The sequence below is a fragment of the Marmota flaviventris genome, chromosome 6 (assembly GCF_047511675.1).
Source record: "Marmota flaviventris isolate mMarFla1 chromosome 6, mMarFla1.hap1, whole genome shotgun sequence".
Classification (NCBI taxonomy): domain Eukaryota; kingdom Metazoa; phylum Chordata; class Mammalia; order Rodentia; family Sciuridae; genus Marmota; species Marmota flaviventris.
In genome coordinates this window covers 51,365,827-51,376,971 of record NC_092503.1, presented here as the reverse complement: position 1 = coordinate 51,376,971, position 11,145 = coordinate 51,365,827, and positions in this window count along the sequence as shown.

The window sequence follows — 11,145 nt, the reverse complement described above, 5'->3', positions numbered from 1 at the left end:
CCAGTGCTGGTGAAGTCAAAGATAAAACCAATCTACAGCTTCTACAATAGCCATCACTGAACTGCTTGCAGAACTTGCCTGGACACATTGTGAGCTCACCTGTATGCATTGTGAACTATCTGTTGGTGCAGCGACTTGTGGTAGTGTTGGGGTATTTTTGCTGATGATGTCATTGGTGGTACAATTTTTCCAAAAGGAGCCGTCAATTGGCTTGGTGTATCTTCCTCCCTTCTGCTTGTCATGATCGTCCAGCTATTTGGGGGCCAACAGAGGTGAGGCAAAGAACCTCACCCCCCCCCGCTGGTACAAAGACCTCTCCACAGGTGTGGCTGTATACTGGACCAGTAGTCAGTGACGGGTAAGATCCAATTGCAATGGTACCAAAGGACCATATGTACTATTGGACAACCTAAGGCAGGCACGGTCCCTAAGCCACATGCTTGTTGTTTAAACAGAGAGGGGGAGATGTTGAGAGCCATAGCCGAAGGGGCCCCAGCAAACTTCCAGCTGCCAGCAACCAGCTGCCGGCTGATGATTGGCTCACAGCGGCCCCAGCAACATCTAGCTGATTGGCTCCTCTGCGGTGATGCTCATTGGGCTGTTTCCCTGCCCTTTCAGACCACGGAGCTGCTCATTGGGGGACTTTTTTGGCTCCGCCCACGTGACCCAGCCAATTGGCCTCAAGAGCAGGACGATTGTGGGAGGTGGAGAGAAGCTTGTGTGGGAGAGAGAGGCTTGTGGAAAGCCAGTGGTGGCAGTTGAGGCTCTGAGGGTTTTTCCTGAGAGGCTGTTTTGTTTGGTGTGTGTGGTTCTAAAAATAAAGTTAGTTTCTTTTGACAAGTGGCTCCTGATTGTGCCCAGCCAGACTGCGGCACTAACCTTGTGTTTTCCTTTAATTAGAAACGGTTAAACAACAATTTTATTTTGTGTGAGGCCCAGCCAGATTTATTTATGTTCTCTATATTTCTTTTTTTCTTATAACTTGAAGCTGAATGGAAAAGTAAATATTCTCAGATAAAAATGGATAAAATTGAGCATCAAATGTCTGAATAGATTCTTTTTACCAAGAGATCTTTCATCTTTCCCATCCCCTCACTATTTAGAAATAGGACTCATGATTAAAGACTTCAGGCATTTTTGCATTTAGGAATGTAGGACCATAGTAATGTAAAAGTAGATTCATCTCTTGGCATGTTATGGAAAGATTACTCTCGTTTTGGTTTATTTCATTTAGTTGGTTAACCCACTGAGAGGTTTTTCATCTACTCCCCCTGTGGGAAGAAACAGAAAACTGCATCAGTTTCTAGGACATGCCACATGAAGGAGACACAATGCAAACTGGCAGCAAGTGGCGGTGCCATTTAGTGACTTCCCCCTCAACCATCTCTGGTAGTGCAATTTAAGGTGGATGAATGGTTTACTCTGGGCTTCAGGCCAATTAACTGGCCCTGGGGAAAATCATTCTCACACCCATGCTTGATGCATACACCTTTCAAACCCTCTTTCCTGCCTTGCAGCCCCCTAAATGAAATCCTTATACTCTAGGAAGCAGCATGTCCTTTCATTGCTGTCTCTGGGCTACAGGAATCAAAGAGCCAAATGGATGTTTTCCTCTGAGAACTGGCACTGAACAGAAGAAAGGAAATGCCTACTCCAATACAAGCATGTTTTAATCTCTAGAGAAGTGGGTACTAGGGAGGGGCAGAATTGGCGAAGGAATCAGTGGGAAAGTCATAAATTTTGTCTCTTATCCCAGCAACTAAGATTCTTCCTTTAGAGTGCCGCCCACCCTTTTTATTTTTCTCTCAAAAGGATTTGGATAATGAACAATCACTTTCTAAATTCTCAAGTTCAAAAATCTCTTGGTGCAGGAAGAAAAGGGAGTTTTTAAGTGAATCTCCAAAGACTGGCTGAATCATTTAAAATGCTCAGAAATTTCAAGTCTCACACACACTTCATGAATATACCATCTGAATCTCATCTAAAGAATCTGGCACCAAAACACACCAACAATTCTTTACTTCTTTTCTTTGATATTTTCAGTATCTAAAAAAGGCCAGCTCATATATTTTTCAGATCTTTTAAAGAATTGTCTATTATTCAAAGATAATAATGAGTAGAAAACATTACTGTGGTCTGTTTTTAAAACCTCTGACCAAATTTGACCTGAACCTAGTCACAAACTCACAATCAGACAATGGAGATGGGGTGTGGGGACTGTATAAATCAACTGACATGGACTCATCAAAATATCAGTGTCCTAAAAAGTTTTTTAAAACGTAAAGGACTGCTCTAGAATAAAAGATTTAAGAGATATGAAGGGAAAATTGGATGTAAGTTTGCAATTTGAGTTTTGATTGTAATACTATGTCTATGAAGGGAGATGTCTTTGTTTTTAGGAGTTGTATGCTACAGTATTTAAAGATAAAATGTTTGGATTCATTCAAAAATTTTTTAATAGCAGAGAGAATAGGAAATAAGGGAAAGAGAAAGATGGGGGGCGGGGGGATGCAAAAATGAACAAACGATCTCTGGTCTACATGTTGACTTGATGCTCACACTGGAATAATTTCCTGGTGCTCACTAAGGTCCAAAAAAGTTCATGAGTTCACCAACTAGCTTCAGAATGTAAATTGAGTTATTTCAATATGTTCTAGAGATCTATCTTTAGTCTAGCTTCCATTAAGTTTTAGCTTACAGAAAGAGGTGTGTCAGAGTAGAATTCCTTATAGCTGTCCTCTGCAGAAATATTCCAAATTTTTCAATTTCTATACAAATTTCATTACATTTTAAATTTAATTTGCAAATAACTTGTCATTTGCATTTCCTTGAGTAACTTTTTTCCTTCTATTATCTCCCCTTTCCATTTCTAGAATCTCAATTATGTTATGATACATTCTACAATAATTACATTGTAAAATGTCATGAACCATGATAATAGGGAGTCTCTTCATAAAACATTCCCTCACTGTTTATTCACACTAAAGCCTTGATTCATAAATTTGAAAGAAAAAAATCCACAATTATATGATTTGGTGAAACATCTTTGTATTTTAATAGGTCAAATAGCTCAGGGTATTGGGCATGTTCACTTTTGGGAGTTTTTGAACTTGCTTTAAAGCTAGTCTTTGGGGCTTCTTCCTTTAAAAATATCAAAAGTAGTTTCATAGAAATTCTGTAATTTCAGTCACAGATTTGACCACTCCACTTTTTTTGCTGGGTCATCATTTCGAACATTTGGCAGTCAGCACATAGGTCCATATAGATTGATTTTATTGGCAAGATGAATAACTTCAAAATTTTGCCCCAATTATTTGACAACTTTGAAAGGCCTGCATCTTAGTCTATTACTCACTCTTTGGATCCACTTACACTTGAAGTTATCAATATTTTTCCTTGGTATCTGTTTTAGTCTGCTTTTTAACTGCTGTGACCAAAAGACCTGACAAGAAAAATTTCAGAGAAGGGAAAGTTAATTTGGCATTCAGAGTTTCAGAGGTCTTAGTCCATAGATGGCTGACTTCATTCCTCAGCTGGAGGTAAGGCAGAACATCATGGTGGAAGGGTGTGGTGGAGGAAATCAGCTCAGGACATCTCACCAGGAAGCAAAGAGAAAGACAGACTCTTCTCACTATGGGCAAAATATATACTCCAGGAGCAAACCCCCATGAACCAACTCCTCCAGCCACACCCTACCTACTTACAGTTACCCACCTAGTTAATCCCAGTCAGTGGATTAATGAACTGATTAAGTGAAGACTCTTATAACCCAATCATTTCACCTCTGAACTTTCTAGCATTGTTTTACACATGAGCTTTTGGAGGACTTCATATGTAAACCATAACAAAATCACTCTATAACTGAAGCATTGCAATTATAATCTTAATAATGTTCTCCTAGGCACTTTGCTGAGCTATATGGGGGGAGGAGTAGAATGTGTACTGCTGGTTTGTAAGGAAAAAACCAGCATCAGAGAGTAGAAGACCCATATGCATATCGCTCTTATGTTAAGCAGAATATGGTCTATTGCATAGGAGAATTGTAAACAAAGTATTCCCTATCCACCATGCTAGCTGAATTAGAGCTTCCTTCCTCAAGATTCAAATGTCTCTTTTCTCCCCCACTGAGATAGGGCAACTACACACTCTATTCTTAGTTGAGTTACCAGTCTGAAGTGTTTGTCTCTTGAGCCAAAGTCATTAATATTTATTTTATACCGTAAACACTTGTTAAAATTTGTGATATATACAGGAGTTGAAAATTACTGTTGCATCAAATGAATTGATGAATGGATGAACCATGAATGGTCAACACAGAAGACTGGATGTATCTAAATTCTTCCAGGAACACAGTGATATAAACTTTAGGTTTTTAGTCTCTTACTGATATTGCTTTATGAACCCAGAGGTAAAAATCACCATGGTGAGGGCAATAAAAAGAAATTTGATTTTCTAATCTGTACCTTTTACTGCTACTTTTCCTTTGTAACAAACTAAAAAATATTAGAGCATATCTCTAACAACCTGAACTTAGAAACTAGCTCCTGTACCTTTCACTCAATGCTTGCTCAATAGCTGGCCCAGTGTTACAGTTTTCTTACCAATTCCCCTGTCTAGGACTAGTCCTATCTTAGGTCAATAATTCAATTTTGGGACAACAGAGTTTCCCCTTTGTCTCTGCAAGTTTATAAGGAGATTGTAACAAGATACTCTTGTATAATAAAAATAGAGTCTAAATTCAATAGAAACACTATTCAGTGCTATGAAAGAACCATTGAAGTATTTTTAAAGGATAAAGAGCTTTAAGTCCATCTGGTTGCTGAACAGAATGAGAAAGGATGAACTCACTTTAGTAACATTATGTGTGTAATATATAGCCAGTTTAAATTAAGTATCAAGAGGTCAAAGCTAATGAATGGCATTAATATCAGTCCTTAGTATAAGTAAGTGATAAAGAAAATAAAGAAAAAATACCTTTTATTTACTAAGAAGATATTAAGTAAGTGGCAGTGAACCTCACTGGTGACTGCTGCTTCCTCTTTGTGTCACCATTGAGATAGTCAAAGTAGGGACTACCTGCCAAAATGATCTGTGCCTTACATATATTATCTCAATCTTTATAGTACTTTAAATTAACCTCTCATTCCCCTCGTTTACAGCTGAGGAAACTGAGTCTCAGTGAAGTGAAATAACTTGCCCTGGGTCATGTACTTAAGAAGACACTCCTGGAGACTAGACTCACTTCATGAATTGAATATCTACATAAACTTGAGAAATTAATAAAATGAATGTCTGACTTCCTAATCGAACAATTTAGTGGTAGAACGTGCTTTAAAGGTGGCGGTAGCTCTGTGTAAAACCAGGAAGTAGGCAAGGCCAGACTTCAGTACTTGTTCCCTTTCGATGGTGTTTAGTACAGGATCAAATCACCATTCTCTCCATCTTTATTCTGCAAGTTTTGTCTTAATGAAAATTATACTATCAGATCTATGTACCTCAGTAAACTTGAGTTTTGTTACCTCTCATAGGGAGATGAAAAGCTTTGCTCCCCTGTCATTGTTAATAAAAAGCTTTAGCCCTATTATGAGAATCTCAGATGTGAGTTAGTAAGAGATAGCTATTTGGGGGAGGGACTTCCCATTGTACATGAAACTCGCTGAACTATATCATTTGTAAGATTGACTGCTTAGTTACCTGTTTGTTAATTGTTCTGTGTATAATTATTCATGGAGGATAAGTTTATTGAGTACCTTCTGTGTGTCAGACACTAGATGTAAGACACTCTACATAACTTGTAGAACACAGTTCAGAATAAAGATGTGGAACCTCTTGCCTGAAAATTAAGAATTTTTAGGCAGCAATAGCAGAGCATGAAGCCCTTCTAGGCCCTTCCATGTAACTCCATAGACCACATGCCCATAAAGCTGGCCCTGGTTAGATGCTCAAGATGTAGCAGAAAGCAGAAACCACTCTTGCCCTCATGGAACACAGAGAGAGACAGATGACAAACTAACAATCACATTAAATCATTTGATTATATGATAAAAAATCAGGACATTATAGGACTTATAATTTTATTCTAAGGTAAGTATTCTGAAGGAAAAGGATGAGGTTCTCTGGAAGGTTTATCAAAGAAAAGAGAAGGAGACCTGGTTTCAGGGAAAGCTTTCCAGAAGTCACATTTTGCTCCTTGTTTAAGTACAATGGAAATCCACTGAGGACTTTTAACCAAGGGACAGGGAGTGGTGGGTCTTAGTAACAACCAGGCCATAAGTGGGGCAGAGTGGATGCAGGGCTACCAGGTAGGCAGCTGCTCTTCAAGTTGGGGCTAGAAAAAAGAAAAGCCCCTCTGGAGACAATGGCCCAGGTGATGGGAGGTATGGATGGCTGTGAGGGGTGAGTTCTTTGGACAAGCGCGGGGAGAACGGAAGGGACAGCAAGAGAAGGGGTGGAGGTTTCTGATTGAGCTTGCATGAGCATGAGGACAGTAGGGAAAGTTACCTGAATGACATTTTGCTTGCCCTTGTCCTTTCTAGCAACTACTCAGGAAGATGAGATAAATACACTTTTTTTTTTTATAACGTGACTCTTTTTTTAATTTATATATGACAGTGGAATGCATTACAATTCTTATTATTCTTAAAGAGCTAAATTTTTCATATCTTTGGTTGTATACAAAGTATATTCACACCAATTCGTGTCTTCATACATGCACTTTGGATAATAACATCACATTCCACCATCATTTCTAACCCCATGCCCACTCCCTTACCCTCCAACCCTCTGCCCAACCTAGAATTCATCTAATCCTCCCATGCTCCCTCTCCCTATCCCATTATGAATCAGCCTCTTTATATCAAAAGAAAAAAAAAAAACATCCAGCATTTGTTTTTTTGGGATTGGCTAACTTCACTTAGCACAGAGATAAATACACTTTTGAGGGACGAGAAAGGGTGAATAACTTCCTTTCCCTATAAACCCATCTCACTTTGGAGGAGAAAGAAATCAGTCGCTTTATTTAGTCCCTTGGGTAGTGAGAGCAGTGGGTGGTCACGTTAGAGGTTTGAAGCAGCCTGTAGCTCAATAGGAGCTGAGTTGTTCTGAAAGGTTAGATGAGTCTGGAGGGGAAATGAACAGCTAGCAGAGTGGAGGCACAGATGGTTTGTTGTATTCTTCTTCCCCTAAGGGCCTGTCGTTGTCTTTGCAATGGTAAGTTTTCCTTGAAAAGGGAGCTCAGGTCTCCTCTGGAAGATCTGTGGAGATTTACAGGCTTAAAAGCAAGTCATTCTTCTGGGAATTCTACAAGTAAAAATGGTTACCAAAAGCAAGTAAACAAACAAACAAAACACCCCCCAAACCCTCTCACAATGACCTTTTCCCTTGAATAATTAATTTAAAAAATTATCATGAAGACTTCTCAGCCTCTGAGATTGAGGAACAGAGGGTAAGAACCAGCAGTGAACAAAATAACACACTCCTCCCCAATGTTCCCAGGACTCCTATTTCTTTTCAGATGTTTTTGTTTTCCAGGGACAGAATTCTTCCTTAGCTGCTCAAGGGATCATCTTGTTATCCTCTCCAGGATAATATTTTTCAAGATCATCCCTATCACACTAGGAACTAGCAAGCTTGGGATTGTGGTGCTTCAAGCTCTCTGTTAATGCAGAGTGCTTCTCAGTAAGCCAGCCAACTCCTAGCAAGGCCAACCTTCGAGGGGCTCTCCGGTATTAGGTGTTTGTTGAATGCCACCTATGTATGAATGGCACATCTTATTCATATTACTTAGAAAGCAAACTAGTATTCAGTTAGGTAGTACTGGTGATTTGGTGAATTAAATATATTATGAAATCCTATCAAAATTTCTTCTCACTGATCTATCAGAATTGCTCAGAAGCTCAGCAAGCAAGCTATTGTGTGACAAATTAGTATTATCTTCTTTTCTTTGACAGTATTATTGCAGAGAAATGGCCAGAAGTTAGGTTCAAAAATTAAAGATAGTAGATAATAGACCAAATGTAGGTTGTTGACCTTCAAATAATTAATGCCTAATAATACTAGCAGAGAATTATATACATATTTATTTTATAAATAAAACAAACCAGCATAACTTTTTTCTTCTCTTCTATGTATACATAATTTAATAATCTAAATTACAGGTATAAGCTTTGGGATTTGATTTAAAAAAAAAAAACACAATGTATTTTTGTGATGTTAGGAAAAGTAATTACAAATTTTATAAACTGATTTCCCCTCAGTGAGGAAATTTCTTGCCTAATTTACTTAACTGTTCCTCAAATCATCCTATGGATCTACTACATGCCTGTGTGTCTCTCATTTGCATCTTTTTGTAATATTCATAAAACCTTCCACAAGCACAAGGAAAGTGATGAGCATTAATTGGTTTTCTGCTCACCCAGGCCCAGAAGCATAAATAATGAAGCTTGGGTTTTCTGTTCCACAGACACACAGTAGATGGCAGTGTGCAACATAGATTCCCTGTGTTTCAGCCCAGCCAGGGGCAAAGAACTGAGAAGAGCTTGAATCTCTGGACTTGGATGCTGTTTTTTCTAGCCCTGTCAGAGGAAAAAGTTGTCCTCCTAGGAAATGCTTTTTTTCCACATAAATTTGGTTTTGCTGAATCAGTAAACTGCAGTTATTTGAGTTACTTTGACACCAAAGAACGTTAAGCTTCTTTAATTTAAGCCTGAAAAAATCTATACTTCAAATTCCTTTAATGCATGGCATAATCTTTCCATTTTATGATGTGCTGACCTCTCTGTGATTCATATTTTATTAAATTTATTAAAACAAGTCACCCTGGGCACCGCACAGATAAGCATCCTGGACATTTCATAAGAATATGCTAGATTTACTAGGACTTTGTGATTTGACTTTGTAACATCATAAATGAACCAACTTGAGGATCAGTGTATATGCTCAAAGGACATATTTAATTAAGTGACCATGTTTTGGTTATTTAAAGGAATTTTATATTTGTATATAATATTTGTTTCAAAATTTGTTAATAATCTCTCATCTTTTTTATTACAGAAGAGATAGATCTGGGGCAGTTTTGCTAAAAGATGTGATTACTTTCTTAATGAGCAATTAAACAATTTCTAATATGATGCTTACTATTAAATATTAGCCAAGGACTCATAATACTAAAAGATATTTGTAAAAGAGATAATTTCCTTAAAATAATAATTATTAGAGTAAAGAGGAAATTTTGCAAGTGAAACTGTGTGGCACTTAATTACACTGAAATTCAACAATTTAAATAGACCAACACCCATACTCACATTTTACAAACCTTGCTTCATGGCTAGGTTTGTGTCCTTGGATTGGGGTCTTTGCTTTGCAAATCCCACTTTTGCAGTATGTACAGCCTGCCTGGACTTTCCCACATGGGCTAATACACATCACATCATGTTTATTTTTCAACACCTCTTTGATTTTAGACCTCGGTCCAATTCCCCAGGCTCTTGGAACTCCCAGCTTGAGCCTCTTCTGGCCTGACTCATTCTGCTGGCACCCAAGCCTGGCCTAGTTAGGCAAAACCATTGGGCATTATCAGAATTGTCTGCTTTTGACTAGAGCTCTCATAATTCCAAAATCATGTGGTTGATTGCAGGCATCTCTTTCCTCAGAATCTGAGACAGGCATTCAGAGGATTTCTTTTCCTTCTGTTTTAAATGCTGGTGTTTTTTAGGATGTGCCCTAGATTCTCCTTTCTCACACCGCACAGCTTTCACAATCTCAATCACTTCTCTGACTCCAGTTTTAATTCTCACGTACTAATCACTTTCTTGTCCATGCGTGTAGCCCAGATCCCTCTCCTGATCTTTAGAACGGTGGATACCTGACATGTGTAGACACCTAGATGCCTCACTGGCCCCTCTATAGGACCAGCATCTCATACTTCATTTTCCCTACATATTTGTTCTCTTTGCTCGTCTCACTTTAGAGTCTGACACCAGCTTGCATCTCTGTGTCCAGGTGGAAAATCTCATCTTCATTCTTGATCTGTTTTTCCTTCTCCACACAATGGCCAAGTCCTGTTGACCTGTTGATTCTGGCTTCTAAATATCTTGGAAACCCATTATTTTTCCCCCCACTATTTCTTGGGCTATTATCCCAAATCTGGCCAGCATGTTCTCTTGCTTGGACTTCTACAACAGCCTTCTAACTCATCTCCTTGTCTTTAGCTTGCTCCTTTGCAATCTGTTTCTCATTCCACAGTGCATGATGTGCCTTGAATGCTCATTGGATCACTTTTACCCCAGTTTATTCTTCTATGACTTACCTTCCTTCCTCTGGATTCTTTATCATCCTTTAGGCTTCTAAGTAAGTTCTACTTTCTCTGAATTCCTATCTTGACCCTCTCAAGCTTATAGGAAGGGCTCTTTCATATGCTCTATGCACTATGTGCTTTTGCTATTGTAATATTTACAGAATATACTGTACGTGCCAGCTTACTAGTATGTATCCTCACTAGATTACAATTTCTGTAGAGGCAGAGACTGCCTGGCTTAATCATTCATTTTGTCTCTATAAGAACATTGCCTCCCATATAGTAGAGACATAGGATATAGGTGTACAGTGCCGCAGTCTGGCTGGGCACAAAATAACTGAGCTGCCACAAAGCCTTGTAGGTTCAAACAGCAACTCTTTATTCCTGAACTCTCACCGGCCCTCTACACACACTTCCTGGGAACACACTGCCTCCACGGCTCCGTGGGCCAATTCTCTCAGAACCCCGCGAGAACTCAATGGGAACTCCAAAGTAGCAGGCGACCAAGGCAGCAGGATCCGCCCTATTCCCAGCAGGATACGCCCTAATCCCAGAGCCACCCTAATCCCGGAGCAGGGTCACCTTTCAACCTTTCCCTCTGGCAAAAATGCCAGGCATCATTCTGATTAAACTGTGGCTCTCAACAGTACAGTATTAAATTGTTTGTGGTAGGAATACATAAATAATATATTGCAAACTATGAGTCCATAATATTCATTGAACACTTCTGTGGGATGGTCATGATGATGGGTAATTGGGATTATATTAGTGTTTTGGTCAGCTTCTTTGCTGCAATGACTAAAATACCTGACAAGAACAATTAGAGGAGAAAAATGTTACTTTAAGACTCA